The following is a 23,662-nucleotide window of genomic DNA, read 5'->3' on the forward strand; positions in this document are numbered from 1 at the left end:
TTTTATAAAATCGTAGCTCATTTTCTTTAAATTATGAACTTGGGTATGAAATAAATATATTTTACAGATTATCCTAGTTTGTTGGCTCTAATCATCTAACTCTTAAATTCTTGACACTCTCTTAGATCTAAGAATTACATTTGATGCAATTAATAACTCTATATTTTGCCCTAAAATGACCAGCTCCATAAAGTCAGGCCAAGGGGTCTGAATATGAATGCTTTAGAATCCTATTTGTTCAGACTCTTCCAATATCTGTTAACATGCATTAGAACAGTCAACCCAAGGCAGATTCAAGAGTCTCACCAAGCTCATGGCCTGTCTGATCCAACCTCCATCTGCCTATAACTATCCTTGATGCACCAACTCTTTGTGCCACGACCCCCAGATTTCTTTCTCACTGCTGTCTTTCAGGTAAATCCCCTTCACTTTATTTTTTTTTACTATTTGACATTGAGCATTCTATAGGTGTATTGACTGATTACAGCTAATTCCCTGCACTGAAGGTGGGTTTCCCATCTTTATCATTGTTTGATACATTACTACAGTAGCTCTTACCTCATATAAGTCTAATTTGGAAAGCCCAACCATCAGTGGAGTGGGGGCTATCTCGTGCCTAGTTTGCATGGCATACACATGGGCGTGGTGGTGTCTAGGCTCCAGGTTTTAACTATCTGCTACCCAGGTGTGATGATTTATCCTGTTTGCTACTGTCCTGAGTTAGTCCAAGGCTCCCTTTTATACCACACCATTCCGTCGCTGATGCAAGTGTAGGTCTGAAGAAAATTTAAAAAGACCCTTTAGGACAATGTCATGAACTTCCTGTACCAAGATTCAGAAAGGTTATCCTCATGCTTCCCATGGAGACCTGGTCCCCACTCCTTTGCTTTGGTGTGAAACATGGCATCTGAACAGATGCAAAGGCCCCTGTAGATACATATCATGTTGAGAGCAGACTCCGGCCACAAGTCCAGACATCCCCTCACTGTTGGTTGGCAAGTTCAGGACATGCAGCTGATAGTTGGAGCCCAGCCTACCATACGGCGTGCCTTCCTAGTGCACAGCCTACCATATAGTGTGCGTTCATAGTTCAAGCCACAAGTGCACCTGGAGTTTATTTTCTTTGTGTTAAATCGGAGGACGTGCCAATTAAAAGGGAACACATATGTATTTTCTCTTAGAAAGCAGTTAATTGATGAGCTACTAATTAATCGTTCATAAGACAATATGAATAAGCTGCATTTCCTCATATAGAAAGCCAACAAACATCGAAGGGCAACATACTATATTAGAAATAATTTAAGCAAGTGTGTGATAGATCACTGGAAGCGAAAATGATGCGTCGCATGGTTTAATCACTAACTATGGTAAGAGCTCCAACCTGAATAGCCTTTTGGGGTACTCCCCGTCCTGATGTGTCCTAAGGGTTTTATTTACTTCACCGGCCTGCAGAGTACCAGGTTTCCATGTATGAAGTGGACCCACGATGTAACTGCAAAGTGCAGACGGAAGCACTGCTTGGCAGCTCCATGATCTGTGTGCATTCTCCTTCTTTTAAGCCACCTGAGTGCTGGCATGTCAGGCTCTGGAGTCCTCAGAGGATGGAGGCAGGAGCCAGACTCTGGCCGGGCCCTCCTTGTCCGTGAGATGCGGTGGGGCTGCAGGCTCTGGCTGCGTGGTGAGGGGTAGGCGTTCCCTCCCTGCACAGCCCAGAGATTGCTGAACTTCGTGGCCAACACTAGATGCCACACTCGTTGGCCCCGGGGCCCGTCCTGTCAGTGAGATACACCTGCAGCTTCAGGTAACCACAAGTGGTTGAAACAATATCATGCCTCTGCATGCACGTGCGCGTATGTGTGTGTGTGCACATGTTTGTGCACAAAGGCTTACATAGGTGCAGGCGTCCTGTATCTGATAGACGGTGTATTTTCACGGACATGTACATATATCTAAGGAACATATTCGCGTATATAAGTCTGTGATTTAAAACACCATGCCTTAGTATCATTTAGAGATTTATTTCCTTCTTACTATAAGATAAGATACTTGGGGTTAAATTATAACTAAGGAAACTGAACCCAGTGCCAATACAGCTGAGCTAAGGCAGAGAAACACAGAAGTGTGTGTCTGTGTGTAGGCACACACATTTATTCTTTTCATTTGGACCTTATTTTTTAAAAGTATATTTGGGGGTATTTTAAAGTAATAATAGATTGTATATTCAAACTCTTAAAAATAGTGCAGCGGAGTTCACTATTTGACCAAAACATACAAATTTTCTGTACATTTTATTCTGCTTACTTCTTTTAGAGAAATGTTTTGTCCTCTGTAAAATGGAAGCATTCCATAGTGCTACGTCTAGCTCTCTGACCATTCTGGAGTCCTCCTTTCCTCGGTAGTGACCACGCAACCTGAAGAAGTGTCCCTTACAGGCGGCTGCTTGTCTGGGGAGCTCAGGATCAGTGTCTGAGACACAGGAGAATGCATGCTCCCATTTTTTTTCCACTGACTGTAAATGATTCCTATTCTTTGCTCCACAGAACATCCGATGTGCTGCCCAATCAGCTGAAAAAGCTGCGCAGACGTCATTCGTTCTGTGTGCGTGTGTGTGTGTGTGTGTGTGTGTGTGTGTGAGAGAGAGAGAGAGGGGGGGGGAGAGAGAGAGAGGGAGAGGGAGAGAGAGAGGGGAGCCGGCAGCTGCTTTGCCTCGTGCTGAGTGGAGTCTCCATTAGGGCAGCTCTATTGATTTCTGATTCGCACTGCAGCAACAGGGCAGGGGTGCGGGAGAGAAAAGATCACATCGCAGAGATAAGCATCACTAACGGCAAAAATAAGTACACACACACACACACACACAGAGCACACTCATCACGCATCTGTTACCAAAAGGAATCGAGAAGGGAAATTAAGACAACTAAATTGAAAGACTATTATAACTTAGAAAAATGTATAATAAAAATAAAGTATAATGAATTCAGGAAAACCCTTGGTTCTAATTTTTAAGCCATTTTTTAAATGAGAGATGGTCATGTTCTGATTTCCAGAATGCCTTAAAAAAACGGAAAAATTGGACAGAGATGCTGGAAAGTATAGCTTCTTTGAGGGCAGTCTTGAAGATCTGCCTGAGAATTATGAAAAAAGGTCAGAGATTTATTTTTATTAAATTTGTTAGATTATTGTATCAGTTAGTCAGCTTTCATTTTCCTGTTTTGGATGCTTTGTGCTGCAGAATATCTGGGATACAGTAGCAGGTGGGTTGCAAAGCCTTGAAACAGAAATAGGTTGCATTTCAGAGTCCAACTGTGAGCCTGTGAAGCAGCGAGCGCTCTCTCAAGGTCTGTTGCCTCAGATTTGGTTAGAAATGATTGTATCTAGGTGTAGGATGGTGACTTGGTCTTTCAGACGGCTTGAGTTCATAACTGGCCCTTTTACCCTAAGACTTATCAACCACCTCCCTCCCCCGAAGAATGACGGAGGTAAGTGCAGCTTTACCATAATGGTGCTGTCAGGCAGGCAGTCTGCATGTGAGCAGCGGAAAATCAGAAGAACCGAAGAATCCATTCCCATCCCCCACCCCCGACCACGCACACACGCACACACACACACCCACACACACACACATACTCCAACACCAGTCAGTTAAGGGGAAAAAGGGCGATACCTTTTTAAAAAACGAAAGGCAGTAAGCCATTATTAGCAAGAGCTATATTGAGCATGCTTGCCAGACAGGCAGCAAAGCCAAGCTCCAGTTCCGCCCAGACATGTGCCTTGCCATTTTCATTTTAATCAGCCTGCTCAGGATGGCTGCTGATTCATTTTGCAGGATGTCCCCCTGGGAGCCAAGGTGGAAGCCTGAAGCAAGCTGCTACTGCATCAATGCAGGACAGCACATCAGACAGGGAGAGTGGGGGAGGAGGAGGCGGGAGATTCCATATTCCAAATTTCAACATGGCTATTTAAACATCCTTCCCGAAAGCAAGTCCACTACAGAAAAGATAATGAAATGAAAATAAAGAAAAGATATGTCACATTGTCATTCCATTACCAAACCACCCCCCTCCGATCACACACACACACACACACACACACACGCGCGCGCGCGCGCGCATTTCCACAGCATGCCTTGAAATTCTAGTTTTCTTCATGGTCAGTGCAAACTGCAGTGTGTGTGTGTGTGTGTGTGTGTGTGTGTGTGTGTGTATGTGTTTACCTGGTGACTAGCTGGGGTGGTACACCTGATTTAGCTGGAGACTTTGATTTGTGGGATTGACAACCTTATTATGCAGTGAGCTTATTATTGATATTATTCTGCTCTCGGTTGCCATGGCCACCTTGTGAGAGACATTCAATTTTCTCTCTTCCATCATCATTATCTATGAGGCCATCTGTTGTGGAAAATGAATTCAGCCTCATTTGCATGACTGATAAGCAATTTTTTTTTTTATCTATTTAACAGAAGGTCATATGCCGGGGATTTGGAGCTCGTGAAAAAAAAATGTGGAGGAAAAAAAAGCATATCGAGAGCATGAGTGGGAGTGTGTGCATCAGGGGACGCATGTGGAAGTGAAACAGATCCCTCAGGCCTGCGAGCCGATCGCACTGCATTTGTCAGTCCTGCCCGGGCGACATTTTTTCCCTAAGCTACAGCACACTAAGCAGTGAGAGAGCTTTCCTCGCAGTCTTCTTGAAGCCCCCTGATTTTTTTACCTATTGTTGGTGGGTGTATTTCATTTTATGCTTTATTCCCTGGACTATGGGTTATGATGTCAATATTCACTGGAGACAAAAAGCAACCTTTTCTGCATCTCGGTGGTAGGCATATTCCTCTCTTCCTTTCAGACCGGTGGTGGAAAGGGGTTTTCTTTTCTTTGGGTGTCTGTTGAGCCAGCACAGTTACCAGCAGTGAGTTTGTCTTGAACTTGTGAGCGGCTGTGGTCATGTCGTGAGGTATGTGGTCTTCGTTAGGTGAATTCTGTGGACTCGGTGGACAGCGGACGTGTTTCCGTGGTCCGGAGCCTCGTGCTGCAGTGCCCATTGTTTGCTCCTTTTTAAAGTTATTTTTACAGCATGGCTGGGAGCTGCAATGTTCCAGGTCTAGAGAGTGCGTAATCCACAGAAGTCTCTCTTTACGGCAAAATGGGTATTGAGATGCATGCCTTAACTGTGGTGTTGTTTATTTAAAAAAAAAAAAAAAAACAAACTTGCTGCATGACGATCCTTGGAGGATTTGCGGGCACTGAAGCCAGAACTTCACAGAGACTTTACTGGGTTACTTTACATTGCAAATAAAGCATAGCATTTTTACAGAGGCTGTTAAAACATGAGATGTCCTTGCTGTGATGTTACATTTGCCTAGATGGTAAGAAAGTTGGCTTATATTGTTTAAACTCAGAAACACGAAGATTTTTAACTATAGCCTGAATGTTTGAAGTTCATAATGATGAAACATTATTTCAATTATAACAGAAATATGTCTTCTAAAGCAACTTAAATTAATAAACTGGACGTTCAAACTGCACACTTTAATTTCAAGATAGGTCACAATAAAGAAATAAATATATATGCAAATATTCACATGATAGTTATTTATTCAAAATATAGAGCACTGATTTTGAAGTTAGTATGAAACTAACCATGGCAATTTTTTATGTTACTAACACTATATAATGTATAGAATTTTTAAGTTATTTATTTACTTAGGGTAAAAATATTTTTATAGGAGCTTTTTGGCTTAAGTGCATTTTACTGCACAAAATTAACTTCATAGAGAAAAGCACCCTACCACCACCCTTATAGGCATAAGGGAGTCTTTCTAATTGTTCAAGTTCATAAAAGTTATGTTGCTTTCTAACTGATACAGATAAAAATGTGATCACCTTTAAAAAAAATGGTTTGCACAGTATTCCTTTTTGAAAAACAGTTCCATTGCATTCCTGTAAGTTTTCACCTCTCAAGAACTTTGAATACAAAGTGTTGATTGTATATTACATGCACTACCAAGTGACACATTCCTGAAAAATGGAAGTTTATTTTTTCTAATTGATGTGGAAGAAAGTGTATTATTCTATGATCTTGAGTACAATAAGTTCATTGGTTAAAGTTCTCCTTAAAGTTGAACTGTGGTTACATATTTTCTGTATTAGAGACAATAGACCATGGCTGATGTGTTTGTAAGATAGTTTTTTACTTGATGGCACTTCTTTTAAAACTCTTGCTACAGTAGCACGGACTACTCATAAGCACTAGCGGCTGTTATATAATCCCTCCTTTTTAAATCAGCCATTTTTTAAATATATTTTAGCTTGAGTATTAGAGAAATGATTTCATTTTAAATATTAATTTCACACTTAGAAAGTTCAAAACAACAAAAGCCTGATAGTTTGTGAGGATTATTTAAAGTGACATCACTTTTCTCAGGGGACTGTAGTTAAGGCACAGTAGCGTGATACCTGCATCTATATTATAAGATGAAGGGTTATGCTGTTGCCTTTTGATCAGTACATGTAGCCTTCAGATTTGTAAAGCAGAATTGTCAACTTCTGAGAAACCTAGGAGGTAGCATAGTTGATTTTTCCCTCCCCCCCCCCCAAAAAAAGTTAATTACCAATCTTGGTTGGATTCTTCCTTGCCTCCCTGACATTTGACTGCTGCTAATTCACTGATTAATCTCATTAATGTGATTATAGTGGGATTTGGAGCTGGCTGCCATTGTTCTGTAGACAGTGCTATTCAGCCTGAGCACTTTGCCACCTCATTCAGTTTTGCTGTGATTTTTCAAAGCCTGGTTGAGTGAGCTATTGTGAGCAAGGCTCCTCTCCCTTTCCCTTTCAGCACCGGGAGCTGTCCGCTGCTGATAGCAATTACATTCAGCGGTGACTGACTTCCTACTAGTTTACTGGCAATGTGAAAATGGCTTACTTTCATCACCTTAATGATTGTGCTCCTTGAGGAAGAAGCAGGAGCAGCCTTTACGGTCACAATTGGGTGTTCTGAAGATGGTGGCAGAAAGGATATGCAATCTCAGTATTTTATTTTGCACATAAAAATTTTACCCTACTTTCCAAATCACCAAACATGATTACATTAGAATTACGTGCATATGTACAACTGTGAGTGGAAAAACTATAAACACTAGGTAGACATGTTTTTTCAAGTGGAAAATATTTTTGTAATAGAAATTTATGTAATAATTGATAAAATTTTGTTTTCGGGACCATGAACTAGGATTATCAAGATGAACCTGTAAGGCAATAAATAAGTGCATGTAAAACATAAATTTCAACTTCTCTTGAGCTAAACTTGCATCCTCCAGTAAAACTTAGGCTGATTTCATACATGTGAAGCTGACATCAAAGTTGAAGGCCAAATAATTTGTGACCGTGAATGTGTGATGTACCAAAATCCCTGAAGGAATGAAAGCAACTAATTTCCTTTTGGGTTATAAAAACAGCACAAGCATGATTTTAGGAAAATGTGAGCATTTTTAGAAAAGGAGCCTCTTCAGTGTATGGCTTTCATTGTTCCTGATGTGTTTTCACGTAGCTTATTTATTTTTTACTGTCTTGAAAATATTTATGTTTCATGGCTTACTACTGAATGCAGCTGATGTTTTATGTCTGTTTTCTATGCCAATTTTCAATACATTAGGGAGAAGAAATAACTTATTTTGCAACTTCAAGGTTTTTTAAAGTTTCTCTATTCGTTAAAACTATACTTGAAATTTAGAGTCACTAATATGACTATTTGTTGATTTGCTTTTAGAAACACCTCACATGTGTGATTTAAAAATCCAAACCAGTCCTCTGTGAAAAAATTATTCTGTTGCCTAAATAATGTTTCAGAGTCATATGGGTAGATTTCCAACTCTACCTGTAAGATAATCTAATTTGAGGGAGAGGTATTGTTTAAGAAACACAGTATATCACCTAAAATACTTTGTTTACTTATTTCATATTTTAATGGCTATCTTTTTAACTTCAAACAACTTAACATTTTAATTACCCTTAAATATTTTATATCAAGAAACCCACTTAGTGTACTAAGAGGGATTAGCAAGGCGCTTTTCGGTAAAGACCGCCCTGCCCTGACATTGAAGTGTGGCCCATCTGGCTGTCCCCTTGAGTTCAGGGCTACAATTCCAATCAATAACCAGGTTTTCAACTGCATCTACTACCTAGCCATAAAGTCTGCCTTGACACAAAGTCCCACCAGAAGTCTGTCCAGGAAGCAAATGAATGCAGATTCAGAAAGAAAGATCTTTATTTTTGGTAAATTCTTATAATCAAATTACTTCATATCATAATTTCATTGCAATAGTATTATTTGTTTTCTTACTTTCAAATTTTTAAAAGGGCCCTTTTCACAAATGTCTTCTTTTTGTTTTCTTTGAAAATATGTGTAGCATTCCTTAGAAAGGAGTAACAGAGGCTAAACTTGAACAAGACTTGCAAATGATTAACATATTTTTCAGCACGCCAGCTAAGTTTCATCAAACCACATTCTTTACCACAACCCTACACCTGGCACTGATCTATGTTTATTCCAAATTAAACTAAAGAGAAAAGATATTACAAACTTTAAGTTGTGTGTGTGCATAAAATTATTTTTTAAATTCTATTTTGCACTGGTGGGGGTAAATTGTATCCAAATATCATGTGTGGCTGATATTTAAAGAAAGGATATTTTTTTTTAATTGGCACATACCACAAATTAGAAATCTTGTCTACAGTGATCATAACTTGTACAAGAAATAATATTAAACTCTCTACTTTTGTAGTAATCTATTGTATGATTTTTCTGATATCAGATTATTTTAAGGTAGCAGCTATACATTTTCCATGAGTAGGCTGTATTTCAATGCAACATGGTTTCATTTTGGAGTATGCTTTGTGTCCTGTCCTCTCTCTCTCTCTCTCTCTCTCTCTCTCTCTCTCTCCCTCCCTCCCTCTCTCTCCCTGCCTCTCCCTCTCCCTCCCTCTCCCCCTCCCTCTCCCCCTCCCTCTCCCCCTCCCTCTCCCCCTCCCTCTCCCCCTCCCTCTTCCTCTCTCTGTAACTCTGTTCCTGTTTGTCTGTTTTTGCCTCCCTCTCTTCTCTCTGTGTCTCTTTCACACCTGCATTGTTCAAGCATACACAATGATTTTTCTATGCCTGTTTTCACAATGAAACTGTTTTAAGCTTTGACATCATAATGAGTCCTCAGGGTATCTGTAGAAGTAATCAGAGATGGCAGAGAAAATGTAAGCCAGGTGTTATAAAAGTAGGAAGAACGCACAAATGCCTATTTATTATGTGAAGAAATACTGATAAGCATTGCTGTGTCGGGCTGTTCTCCTGGAATATTTTTCCTAAAATGTATCTCTTTAAAAAAAAATCCTTACTCCCCACGTGGTGATTATTGGAAAAGTTGGGAGGGGGAGGAAAATATTTTAGTCTCAGTGAAAGGGGTGTTGTGCTGTGAGAAGGCAGAATGGTACAGGATATTCCCCTAAAGCATCTCTAGCTCTCGCACTGCAGTGATTTCCAGCAGGGCTGGGTGGGAAGGGAACTGTAGCCTGTGTAGGAACCAGCGTGTCTGGTCTCAACACATCAGGCAAGAGGCTCGGGATTTAGGGGAATCACCTCTGAAAGCTAGAATAAGGTGTTCTTGGGAACTTCAGACTTGTGCACTGCCCACCCCCCACCCCCACCCCGACGGAAGCCACAGTCAGCATTGTGTTCTGTGGAAAGCCTGCAGTGGTTTATCACTGGTGGTGGTTCTGCCCCAGACTCTCCGTCTACACAGTGAGCTGACAGTGACAGCGCTGGAGGGTAGGGGCGGATGGAGCGGGGATGTATAGGGAGACGCGATCAACACGTGCCATGGGCTCTCCACAGCAGAAATAGCCCTGCATGTGTAGAGAAATAGACTGCGGAACGGGATCTCTCTCGATGGCCACCAACTCTTCTGCGAAAAGGTATCGCTTTCTCTCTATTTCAAGGCTGCATATGATTTATCTGCTCGTTGCAACTTCCAGCTCTTTAGAATTATTTCATCTGATCTCCCCAGCAAACGGTTGTTTCCCTCCCTACCTGTCAGTTCTTATTTGATGACAGATCACAGCACTTCTTAAAATCGCCTGGTTTGGCGTGCAAATGAGCCAAGAATGGGCTCCTTCTCCAAGAGAGCTAGACCTCCGGTATCACATCATCGTGGGCAGGCCCCCAGATACCTGTGTGCTGCTGGGTTGTCATTAAACAGAAGTCTGTGTCTGCAAGGCTAACGTCCAGGGGGAGGAGTGGGAGGTGCTAAGTAGCCTTTGTGATTTAATGTGGACTTTCGTAGTGGTGAGTGTTATAACAGAGGTCTGCAGACAGCGCGGTGGTATAGTTACTGCTGGACTGAAGCTTTATTGCTTGACCCAAGAAGCCATCTATAAAATCAGCACTTTTTTTTTTTTACCGGAAAAATGCTAATGAAAGTCATATATCTATGTTCCTTTCCGTATTTTGAAATCGTATCTGGTCTTGCCTTTGCGGATCAAACTTTCTCTGGTATTTTTTTTCCCTTCGAGCAATAGCGAGAGACGAATGATGTTTGAACTTTCTTGGAGAGATAGTTTTATGTCTTTTGTTTTAAAAGAAAGTGATCACAGGAGCTGGTAGTGAGGCAGAACCCAGTGTGGTTGGCAACCCCAGGGACGGTGAAGACTCAGTTCAGTTAACTCTTGTGTGGCTGCTCTTCCGCTTCTGCGGTCCAGCACAGGCTTCGGAACCTCTTTTTGTTTTGTTTGGATGCTAGGCACTCGCACCATGTGAAGCACTGCAGGTCTGGCTGACTCTGCGAGACTCCTTCGGCCACAGCGTGAATCCACCGTAACATCAATGACGGGAGGTGGGGGGTGTTTTTAGATCCACTGCCTCCGGGGTGACTGTTCCCGGCCTGCCTCTGGTATTCACAGTTCCCATCTATTACAGTGAATACGGCTCTGCACATGATACCCATTCTGCTCTGGAGATTTAGGGGCCTGTGGGTACAATGTAAGAAACATACAGCACGCATCCCCAATCTTGTCTGACTGTGTTGCAAGCTTCATAAACAGGAAGGTTAGAAATGACTGGTTGAAGCCACAGCTATCCCTTGAAAAATACCTAGCACAGCGCTGAAGTCCCCTCCCCGGGCTAGGATTTGGGGAAATGGATATGTTTGGTAGTTCTTAGAGGATGCAGCCCGACACAGGGTAAGTCAGCGGCGTGCTGGTGGTGCTGTGCGGCCATGGCCTCCCCGGGAGCCCCGCTCGGCACGCGCGACAGCCCGGCCGGCGTTTAGTGGTGTCAACTTATTAATTTCCATCTTCGACTTCAGGCCTGTTAGTTTCCTGTCTGAAAGCATTATTACTTTTGTCCATGTGGCAAAATAATTAGCATACAGATGAGCAGTGGCCCGGCGTCTGAGCGCCGGCAGAGGGAAGATGTGCAGTGGAAAGTTGATTGGATGAACGCGGAACAAATGGTAGGCGTTGAAGGAGCCCCGCAAGAGTTCTGGGGCCGTGGAGCGGGGTGCGGGCTTTTCTGGGTGAGTCCCCGACATGGAAGGCAGGGTGGCTGCCGTGGGGACGGCTGCCTGCCAGACGCCGGCCTAGCCGAAGCGGCCGGGGGCTGCAGCCACAGATCATGCGTCTGGACCACTCTGTTTTGCGATGCTCCAGGTTTCTCTTTGATGGTCCCTGCAGGTAAATATGTCCTGTCCTCCTTGTTGTTTCCAGAGCGGTGGCTCTGCTTCCCAAAGTGGAGCAAAGTTCAACTCCTCCTGGTCAGTAACAAAAGAACAGTCATTTGCTGCTGGTTTGGGGTGGATGCTCCATCCATCTTCCCGTGCCTGGGTCTGGAGTGAAAATTCCCCGTTTAGAGATTCCTGTGCTCAGAAATGTACAGCAGCCATTATTCAAGGTGTTTAATTAATATTTGCCGGAACAGTGTCTCCAGGCCAGTAAAATTCGCGAACGTTGTTTCAGGTGAAGCCCAGACATAATTAGTTTTGACTGGTGTATATTTTTCCTGGCTGGGAAGGGGATTTTAGCCAATTTAACCAGCAACTTACTGGAGATTGTGGAAACCGAACTCAAGTTTCTATTGATCTGTACAATCCATAGATAGGAAATAGGAAAATCAGCACAGCCTCTGATACTTTCCGTTCTTTCCGGGGGAAAGAAAAATTGGAAGCTGGTTTTACAAACCAGTCTCCTGAGTTGGGAAATAACGGTAAGCCTGCCGGAACCCCAGTTTTCCATTGTCACCAGTGACACACATTTCTTATATAATTCTCTGGCTTTAAGACTGCAGTATGGGTGTTTCAGTGTCTAGTTAAATATACTTCCTTCTCCGGGAATTCACTGATAAATAGTTCCCTCTTGTTTTCATAATTTCTACTCTCCTTAAAAGGTAAGGTTTTCATTTTCACTGACCTAATTATTTCGCGTGTTTCTAAGGTGGAACTTAAGTAGGAATTATTACCCTCAAACCGTCTATTGACAGTTTCTTAAATATATCACATCACTTCATGATTCTAGTTTGCTTTTATTTTTAGGCTTTCTTTTCCTTTTCTTTCTTTCTTTCTTTCTTTCTTTCTTCTTTCTTTCTTTCTTTCTTTTTTTTTTTTTTTTGAAAGAGTTGCTTCACTTTATTTAGCTGTTTGCTTTAGACAATGACAGCAACCATTTGACAGAAAATGCAACTTTTTGGAGGGTCATTTCTTGTGTTTTAAAAAAAAACTCTGCCTTTCCGAAAAAAGAGAAAACTCTCTCCAGCAAACCTCAACCTCAACCTCAAACACAAGGTATCGGAAAACATATTAACCCTTTGTGGGAAGCTCCTGCCTGACGTTTGGCTTTGACCGTTTTCTCCTCGTGCTGCAAGTTTCTGAATACTCACACTGAGCTGATTTTCCATTTATTTTTTGCATAATAGACGAATCCTCTATTTTTGCATCTATGAATACATATTATAATTTTTTTCAATTTTATTTCTCAATTTTCTGGTAAACAAGAATGAGAAAACAGTTGACTTTTTTTATTTAACTCAGCAGTATTGAACAGCAAATTGTTCTCAGATTCCTGAATCTTACCTAGAGGAAGGAAATATTTGTTCTTTTTCCATGCTAGATTTTATCTAAGCATTGAGCCAAGCTTTCTGTGATCAAAATGACTCCTTGTAGTTTGATGACAGGTTATAACTTTCTTGGGGCAAAACATGAGCATTAGTTTTTGCTCTCAATGTGTCCATTTACTAACAGAAGGGGACACTGGTGTGTCACCTACCAGTGTCTTCCTTTGTGCCCGGCTGGGTCTCAGAGTTGTAGCCCAGCTTGTTTTAAGGGCCAAAATTATGTCATATGAGTTTCCACTTGACAGACTCACTTTATGCCACTATCTGTCACATTAGCTCTCAGGCACTGTGGGGTTGGGAAGGGCTTGCCTTCAAAGACAATGAAAGAATAAAAGGTCCCACAGCTAGAAATATGGTGATGTGCACCTGCCTGGAAATGTGATTTCTAAGGGAATCTTTCTTGCTTCCCTCCTTCTTTCCTTTCTTGTTTCCTTTCTTGTTTCCTTCCTTCCTTCCTTCCTTCCTTCCTTCCTTCCTTCCTTCCTTTTTTCCTTCCTTCCTTTTTTCCTTCCTTCCTTCCTTCCTTCCTTCCTTCCTTCCTCCCTCCCTCTTAAATTTTTTTTGGTTTACCTCTATGGCTGGAGATCAACTTTGGAAAGAAAAGCAGCTTTCCATAGCAAATTTTCAAAGCAACGAGTGAGATGCCAAAACATTAGTGAAAGATCAGGCCTTCTCTGCCTCGCTGGGGAGGGGTGGTTGGTGCACGGGCAGCGGTGTGCCCTGAGGGGTCCGCTCTGCCTCAGGTGACAAGGGCCAGTCTCTGCCAGGGATCCCATTGATTGTGCATGAACATGGTGTAAATATTTTTCTTTCAAGAGCTTGTTTTTGGCCTTATTTCTTTAACATTGTATACTACGATGTATTTTTGCACTCCCAGGAGTAGTCAATTAATCTCTTCAAGGGTTTTGTGAGTGAGCGTGTGTATGTGTTTCTAAACCGCCGATATGACAGTGCTCTGTGCAAGCTGAAAGCCCTTGAGCCATTGGGTTGATACGTGCTCCGTGTCAACCTGCTTTGGATATATTTGTGCACCCGTCAATAGAGCTGCAAGGAACTTTATGGCTCAATATTACACACCGACTGCTTTTGGCTAAAGTCTGACAGCTCCAGTCTCAAATTGCTTTAGAGAGAATGTCCTTAAGCTTACTGGACATTCGCTTGAGATATTTTCAGGTTTGGAATGTCAGCTCTACATCTCTAAATCAAACAACTCGTGAATTAATAATTTATGAGGTGGGGGCTCTTTTTAGTACATTGACAAAGATGGTCGTTCTAGGATTTCTAGTTTCAAACCCTGTTTTGGGTGGTATCTTCTTGCCGTATCTCAACATAGACTCGTGGTGTATTTGGATGGCCCTCAACAGAATGGCCTTCTGAAGTCAGTATCACCTCCCGATCTCAGGGCCTACTGTACCACTCAGCCCTGAAAGGGATAGATAGTTCTTAGAGCCTGACTTCAAATCTGGCCCCATCCCCTGCCACCCGGGCACATGTATGCCACTAGCCTGTGCCATCTGAACAGAAGCTGAGAGCACAGAGCATTGTCGCCATGAAACAATGCTAGCCAGACTGGTTGTGGAAACAATCGAGTCTGCAGGGCACCCCATCGAGAGCCATCAAATCAAGTCTGCTCTGGAGCTGTCTGCTAGATTGTGAACATTCAGAAATCAATGCTGCATCTGCTACTGGACCCTCTGGTTCACTGAAACTCCCACCTGCCTAATGCATCTGGGCAAGAGCTTTTCAGAAACCAGTTTCCTTCAGGATAAATTTAATACGTCTTGAGGGCCAGGCAGAAGCAAATTGATTCTATCTTTGCACCAGGAAAACTCATAAACATCTGTAAGAACACAGATTTTCCACAACCCCCGGATTAGGGGCTGCGATTTTGTGAAACAGCCCAAGCCCAGTCCCTTCATACCTCATGCCAGCATGGCATTTTTTAATTAGGAAGTTGATTAAAAAGGGCACGGTAGACCACGGATGTATGGTCCTTTGGCATCCATCCAGCTGTTTGTTGTCTGGGTCGTGGAAGGTACTAATCACCAGTTGCAGGGAAGAGGGGGAAATCGTCACAAGCCTGAAGGGTGGGAAGTTGCAATTGCCCTGATGTATGTGCTGATGGCAGTTGGTCATAGCTTTACCCACGTCAGCCTCTTCTGCAGATAGACTTGCTGGTTTCCTTTATGACACAGTGATCATTTGCACTTTGGACACATGCTGTAACTGGGTGTATTGCACTGAGAAATTCTGTGGTTCCGGTCGCTCAGGAGTCAGTATGACAGGTCCTCATTTTTGCATTTTCCAAATTCGAGTGTATGTTTGACCTCACATCCTGTAGTTTGGAGTGAATGGTGATAGTCGCCAGTGAGGGTTGTGCTGTTTATCTTCCAGGGTAACTGGGTTTTTTCTTTTATTCTTGTTTCTTCTTCCTAAGGGAAATTCCTGTCTTCACTGGCTTTGTTTAGGGCTTGAAGTATATTACCAGAAGAATAAAATTTTATGCCTAATCGTAGTGTTCCTATGGCCAGTATGGTGTGAATTAGTTCCATGATATCAATTTACCCCTACCCATCCCACATGTTGTGTTGTATGGGCAGTTTCCCAAGCCCAAGTTCACCAAAGGAACAGAAAGAGACATCCCCAGGGAGCTCAGACAAGCCGCTGGCACCGAGGCCACCATGTCTGGGGCGGACATTAACTCAGGTCAAGATCAGGGGACACGACTTCCACCATGGGAATTTCAGCTGCTGGGGTCGTGATTCTTTCTTTTGTTCTTTCTCATGGACCCTACTTGCACATTTATCAATTATGTTCAGACTCTGCATTTTAGAAGAGTTTAGTTAACAGCCTAGCTAGAGTCAGTGACGAAGATGGGCAGCCTGGGGGCTCCCTCACCATCTTTTCCTACAAGAAAAAAAACATCAAAGTCAGTGTTGGGAATTGCAGGCATTGGTTCCTGAAACTCAGCTGCCCCTTCCTTCTTACCACTTGACTGAACACCTCATACAACGTGCACACACTGAGCACCTAGTATGTCAAAAGAGCAAAAGAGGTGGAGATGACAGTTAAACTTCTGACCCACAGTGTTTCAGGGTGTGTGCGTGTGTGCGTGTGTGTGCGTGTGTGTGTGCGTATGCGCACACACACACACACACATTTTAGTAAGTGTATATTCATGTATAATCTGTAAAATAAATATATAAATAGCTAATATTTTATATATTACATTTGCACAACATATATGTTATGTTACATATACATAATATGTTATAGATTATATTTATAGATTATATACAAATATATACTTACTTTAAGTGTATATATACATATTTTTAAAATATATATATTTCTGATAAAGGGCAGTCACAATTTCTTCCAGATCTACTTTCCCTTGAATATGTTTTGAAATAGAGTAAACCACTTTTCCGACTTAATGGTACAAGTGGAGTAAACACTGAGGTCCCTTCCTTAGATGATTAACACTTCAGGGGTCTGGGTGGTCATTCTGAGACTTAGCTCTCTATTACATAGCATTATATAATCACATTTCTTTACTTAATTAAATCTATGATTTGAGTTTATCACCTTCTTACACAAATCTAGAGCTCGAGATTTGGACTTTGTGTGGGTTCTGCGTCCTTGGTCCTCACTCATCAGAATTTCTAGGTTGACATCAGCCATCCTGTTATAGTGTACAGTTAGGATGCAAACAAGTCTCTGCTTACCTGGGAATGCACGAAACAGTGAGCAAAATGCTGTTTTGAGGAAGGAGTGTTGGCAAATGTCAGCTGTCTGATTTGCAGTTTCTGAGCATCTCAAAGCTGTTGATCCCAGAGATCAACAACAGAACGTTTGAGTAGAGCGTGGTTAAGCCCCGGATTAGCGGCCGGGACCCAACCTCCCAAACAAACAGGAAGCTCCCCTGGTCCTACTTTCTCACCTCTGGCTTCCTCTGTGACATCAGCAGCCGGCACCACGCCAGCAGAGAGCCGCCCGGCTTGGTCATCCGCGGGCTCCCCACTGGCTGAAGAGGCATCAGAAAGAGGACAGGACAGTTCAAATTGGAAACTGGTCATGCATTTCCGACCATTCAGATGACTCCCTGCCACATTTCCACTGAGTCAGACCTGACTGAACATACCTATCTGTTCAGAATTAAGAATCTGTGATTAAACCCTACCAAAGAAAAGTAAGACTAGAAGTAGTGTTTTTATGGTCTCTTGGAGTCTGGGAATTTGAGTAGCTCAGTCACTGCAAAGCTGCATGTCTTTGCTTAAAAACAGGAGTCAGGGGTTGCACGAAGCAGGACGTGCTGGTGGATGCTGGACACTTGTGTGTAACAGGAGGGGAATCTTAATAGTTGGCTTGGGTAAATTGCAGACTAATTTATGACTTGTTCCTTGGTTAACATGGCACATTTTGTACAGAATTAACCCTTGGAATTTTCCACTGAGTTTGTGTTCTATCAGTTATCTTTTGTTGTTCTTTTCATAATACCAGGAATAAGGGTGGAGGTAGTTTCACTGCCCAAATGTTTTGGGTTTTGGTTTTTGTTTTGTTTTTGTTTTTTTTTTTTAGTTAATATGCTGTTACTGGGGTTGTGTTAGCTCAAAAACAACCCTTTTCCCTAAGAGACCCACACCCGAAGTGCAAGCCAAGAAATGTTGTGTCTGTTCTCCAGGGAGGAGCTAACAACACCTGTTTACAAATGGGCTGTGCCACCTGTTCATCTACTTTTAAAGTTAATGATCAAAACAGTACCCGATCAAGGGGTCACTGTGACAGGGAAGGCCGTCACATTTGTGAGATGACAGGGGACCCCTCATTCCTCATCCATAACATTGCATATATTTTAAATTTTGCAAAAGTTAGAAAATATACTCAGCCTGTGACGAATACTCCACATCTTGGGTATGATTGAATCATTTGTTTTAGCATACGCGTATTCCTGAGATGTGATGTTAGACAGTCAACGTTAGAAAAATGGGTCTCTCTCTCTCTCTCTCTCTCTCTCTTAAAAACATTCAGTGTGATATCTCCACTCCCTTCCTCCTTCCTTCAACATGGCCCCACGTCTGTGCCCTTCTTCCCACTTAGATTCTCTCTGATTGGGGACTGTGCTCAATGGGGCCATTGACTGTAACTTTGGTGCAACACCATCACTGCTGGCTCGTGTCCCTGGATTTTCAGTTAGCAAAGACAGGATCAGGAAGGCCAGTAATGAATTCCTTGACTGCTTTTGGAGGCTCTTCCAGAGATAGACATGCCCTGCTGGTTTGATCGTAGCAGTTATGTTGCACACCTTGTACAAGCTTCTGAGGAATTCCTCAATCTATTGAAAATGGCCAATGACACTAGGAAACTTCTCTTTCCAATTAGCTTCTTGGAGGGGATTTTCACCAAATATTATCCACTGTAGTCATCTTTTCTTTTCTTTTCTTTTTTGTCCTTTTTGTTTTCTCAGCGAGCTTTGTTTGTCCATAGCCAACCTAGATAGTAACAGACAGCCCATGTGTGTCTTGGTGGGGTGGGAGGACCTCATCTCAGTTCACATTCCTGATGATTTGGGGATGACTTTGAATAGGTCATTCCAGTGTTCTGGGTCCCAGAATCCTGGCTTCACATGAGGGGAGTGAACTCTGTCATTTCTCAGCTCCTTCCCCTTCTAACATTCTGTAATGGTGTTTGCCATTCTCATGCACAGCCTGCTCCGGGAAGGTGTCGCTGCAGGGTGATGGGGCTCCGCGCTGGTGGCCGTGCCCCTGACAGAGGGCAGCACCTCCCAGTCCTTGTCTGGGGTGCTGTTGCGGAGAAGAGCAGGAAGCAAGCCTAACACCAGCACCCTGGAAAATTTAGAGGAGGCATTATTTTTGATTGATGGGTCTAATCAAGGACTGCCAAGGTCAGCTGGATTTTCCCAGAACTCATCCAATCAAACTTCTTGATCATCTTGAAAAACCACTGGATCTTGTGTGAAACTCAAATGTGTAGCTGAAAACTAACTCTAAGTTGTTGTATCTCTTGATTTTATCCATTTTGTGACTATGGTCTTATTTTACTTTGGCAAGAATTCTCTTCTGGCCATTATAGCGGGTGAGTTGTCCTGAGAAGATTCACAGAAATGTACGTGCTATCGTGGCTCTGTCATTCCTGCTTTGTTTCTCTTGACTCCATCGGATTGTGGTGGATCTTCTTCACCTGTCGTGATGGAAGAAGGGCAGTGTCTGCAGGCTTGATGCTTAAGGACATGGACCCATTGGCTTTATGTCTCGCCTTTCCTTTCTGTTTACGTAGTAGTAACATCCAGGGAAAGGCAGCCTAATCAGAACACATTTATAGCAGCTAAAATGTGTTACACAACCCATGTCCTACTTCTGGTACCCTGAAGCACCCAGAACGACACACAAGATCTTGTGGGTCCAGACGAACACTGGGTTTTTACCACCGTGCCCCATGGCACGTGGTCTTCCCCAGCTCAAAAGAGTCCTCACAAAATCCTGGTGGAGTATACAAGAACATTAAACCTTCATGGGAAGGGAAATAAGAGAAACCAAGCCCATGGGCGAGGTTAGACAGCTCACCCTGTGCACACCTCAAACAGATTCCTCACCAGCTCACAGAAGCCGTTCCAGCCTCTCCAGATGTCTCGTACCAAAGAGCTTCCCTGGGGAAAATTCAACAGAAGATGTGTCCCACTTAATAAAACAATCCACTCTTTCAAGAGCTCAAAATGTGGAACTTCTAAGTTTTGGGCAGTGTTTCTCACACCAGAAGTAGTGGAGAAACGCCATGAAGGAAAGTCAGTGTGGGCATGCAGGGAAAGGGCAGTGGACACAGGCACGGAGAGATAGGAAGTGAAAGGAAGAAGAGATTTAAAAAAGGTGGGGGGGAAATGCACAGGCGGTGGAGACATGCCAAGAAGCACAGCTCAGCTCTTTGCAGCTCAGTCTTAAAGTGGGACATCGTACAGCTAAACCAACCAGCAAAGTCATACTTGCACAAGACCAAAAGTTCAGGAGTGGTTCTTTAAAAGTTTTTTTATTTATTTGTTTTGAATATTTGTTTTGAGCATGAGTGGGGGAAGGTCAGAGAGAGGGAGAGAGAATTCTAAGCAGGCTTCACACTCATCACAGAGCTTGACGCAGGGCTTGACCCCATGACCCTGGGATCCCAAGACCCTGATCAAGAGTTGGACGCTTAACTGACTGGGCTACCGAAGCACCCTAAAAAGTTCAGTGGGTTAAGTGACAAGCACCATTCCCGTCTTCATACAAATCCAACTGTTTATATATTATATTGAAATACTAATGAAAATAGACTGCCAGGTTTTGGTTATAATAACCAGGTTATAATAACCTAACACTTAGCTACCAAATGTGCCACACTGACTGCTTTACTTATGAACTATATCATGTAAAACCCACAAGAATCTATAGTATTGTAGGTATTCTTATTATCTCCATAATCATAAGAAGCAAAATAGCATATTCATGAAAGAATTCAGATTATTAAAGATATATACCGTTTAAGAAAACAAATCACCAAGTGCAAAGCTTTTTATTACACCAGAGTGGAATTGATGGCCCCCTGTATGTACAAGTTAGCACTTGTTCTGGCTGATGGTTAATGGCTTTAAGTAGACCCAGCACTTCTTTACTGAATGTCTATAGGGTCAAGCACTGAACTAGGGGTGCAGCATAGTCCTTGCCCTTATGAGCTGAAAATCTGGGGGCGCCTGGGTGGTTTACTAGGTTAAACAGCCGACTCTTGATCTCAGCTCAGGTCATGATCTCATGGCTCATGGGATCGAGCTTGAAGTTGGGCTCTGCACTGAGCCTGCTTGGCATTCTCTCTCTCTCTCTCTCTCTCTCTGCCCCTCCCCCATGCTCTTACTTGCTCTTTCTTTCTCTCTCTCAAAATAAATAAATAAACTTAAAAAAATCTTAAATAAAATTAAAAAAATTAAAAACTAAAAATCTAGTTGAGGACACAAAATACAAATACAGACAAAGTTAAATAGCAACAAACACACAAAAATGTTCATGGACAATCAAGGGACCAAGAGAAACATTGCATGTTGCTTGGTGATCACCCACCTCGGTTGTGCAGAGGACCTGTGAGGAGAGTACAGAAAGATGTATGGGTCCTGTGGGCCACGTGGCCATTGGAACCTCATAAACAGGTCGCATTTGGACCAATTTTTGAAAATAAAAGTAATTTGGCTATGTGGGGAACAAGGAGAAGGCTTCCTGTATTTACATAAACATAGTGAAAGTAGTAAAGACAGGTGATGCTCTGAATTGTTGTTACCCAGTGACATCTGACTGTGGTGGCTCATTGTGTTATGTTATCCATGGTCTGCACGTGATTTCCAGTGGCATCTGGGGACTTATACCTACAGACAAGCGGGTAACAGTTCCATTTCAAAAATTATTCATAGTTTGGTTTTTATTTTATTTTTTAAAGTTTATTTATTTATTTTGAGAGAGAGAGAGAGACAGAGAGAGAACTTGAGCAGGGGAGGGCCAGAGAGAGAATCCCAAGCAAGCTCCACACCATCAGTGCAGAGCCCGACATGGGGCTCAGTCTCACAAATGGTGAGATCATGACCTGAGCCAAAACCAAGAGTCGGATGCTTAACTGACTGAGCCACCCAGGTGCCCCCATAGTTTGCTTTTTAAAAACTTTTCATAAATACATGTCATTTTATTTTATGATCTAAATGTGTGACAATCTAGAGATTTATTGTTTTTCCTGAATGATTAACAAAAAGATTAATGACATTTAATCTTGTGGCATTTACAAATAATTCCATGAGACTAATCATAAAACAGTTTTAAAAAACATTCAAGGAAATAATGGGACTAGGTATTTCTTTTTTGCTCTAGAAATGTCCATGTGTGAGTAGGAATTTCTCTCTCTTTTCTTTTTCTCAGAGAAAGAGCTGTGTTGTAGAGGTAAATATACGACAAACTCTGTAACAGAGTGAAGGTTGAACCAGAAGTGTTTTTTATATTGTGAGTGAAGATAAGCCATTCGATTTAGGCTCTGATATGGCTTTCAAATTAATAATAACTTACTCCTTCTATATTAAGACCGAATGTAAACGTGACTCACAGAATGTATAATATCTCCAAAAGTAACAATGCAAATGATGTCTCCCACTTCCTTTGTTTCAGGATAGAGCCACAGCAAGGTTGCCGTTTGGCACTTTAAAGTAGATTTGGAGCTTTTCTACCAGTAAACGTGTCACTCCCATCCTGAAAGCTTCGCTAAGGTCCACCATACCCTCCAGTTGGGTCTTTCCCGTAATAGCTCTCTGAGCCTTTGTCCTCCTCACAGGTCCCCAACTTTCCCAAGAAATAGTTATTTCAAGCTAATTTACAAACTGAAATCGTGTTTCATTAAAGCCTCTCTGGGAGTGTCACACTTACTGTCCACTTTCAGATCTAGTGTCTCATGAGCTTTGGGCCCCAACGGGGGGCTCAGCCCACAGTGACCACTGTGGCCACCTCCCCAAGACACAGCAGCTAAGATTGGAAAGAGTGTGCGTGAAGAGCCTGACAGCCAGGGGTTACACCTGATCTCCAGGTTCGTTTTTTATCAACCAAGATTTCCAGAAGGAAAGTGCTGAATTTTATCAGTTTTGTGTTTCACAAAAGGACAAGACCACAGTAAAAATGTGCTACTTTCTCCCCGCTTTCTTCTCTGACATGTTGGAGATTTGTGTATGTGGGGCCCGAAGCCCTAATTCACATTTGCCCTGAAAGGAATATAAACATGTAAGTAACTGTTCAAGCTCCCAGTGTATCCCTGGTCCATTCCTTCCACGTCTCCTTGATGCCCAGGCCAGTCCCCACTGTTTCCTCTGCTGCATTTCCCCTTGTCAAGCAATGGGTCCTTGACCATTAGCCAGGCTGCCAAGGAGCTAAGAAAAGCCCTTCTGTCTGTCTCTATTCTTCCCTCCTTCCCCTCAGCCTGCTCCTGACCAGGAACCCCCTCCCCCCCACACATCCCTGTCCTCGGTGTCCCCCGTGTCTTCACGGGGCCTCCCACAGAGTTTGGATGACATGCCCTTCATTCAACGACTGTCCCCTTCTGTCATTGGGTACCCGGTACAGGCTTTGTTTCTGTCTCTGTGGGCTCTAGAAATAGCAACAATGGATTCTGGGATGAAACGATCAGAAGAAGCTACTGGTGATGAAGACCCTTAGAAAACCTCAGAAGGGCTATATTCCGGGTGGAAGGTGATGGGGGATACACTGCAGTTCTAGTTGTCAGTTGTCAAGAAGAGGAAACGAACCTGTCAGACACCAAAGGGAGAAGCCATAGGAAGTGGAAAGGCTGGTCCCACAAGGAAGTGGGAATAGAGTGGGAAAGGGAGGGGCCCAGAAGCTTGAACTGCTCCTGGGTGACTCTGCAGGCTTGAAATCCCAGCTCTTGTCTTGTGCTCGTGTTTCCCCTTGATCCATCTTTCCTGAAAACTCCTTTTCTGACCCCCCACTCTCCCCGGTGAGTA

At 42.8% G+C, this 23,662-nt stretch overlaps 1 protein-coding gene across 18 annotated transcripts in view; it reads left to right on the forward strand.

Annotated features, from left to right (window-relative positions):
* Positions 1–4,548: 4,548 nt before the first annotated feature.
* Positions 4,549–23,662, forward strand: part of MYT1L (myelin transcription factor 1 like) — a 422,156-nt gene continuing 403,042 nt past the window's right edge. For 2 of the 18 annotated variants that reach the window (XM_027077769.2, XM_053201308.1), the window contains exon 1: positions 9,456–9,953. The gene's annotated coding sequence lies outside the window, so the exon portion shown is untranslated. Of the gene's footprint in view, positions 4,813–4,913; positions 4,948–9,445; positions 9,954–11,042; positions 11,217–11,387; positions 11,709–23,662 lie in introns of those variants that run through there. The other 16 variants (XM_053201309.1, XM_053201311.1, XM_027077770.2 and 13 more) reach the window with 15 other exon arrangements.

Source organism: Acinonyx jubatus, chromosome A3, assembly GCF_027475565.1.
Source record: "Acinonyx jubatus isolate Ajub_Pintada_27869175 chromosome A3, VMU_Ajub_asm_v1.0, whole genome shotgun sequence".
NCBI classification, from domain to species: Eukaryota; Metazoa; Chordata; class Mammalia; order Carnivora; family Felidae; genus Acinonyx; species Acinonyx jubatus.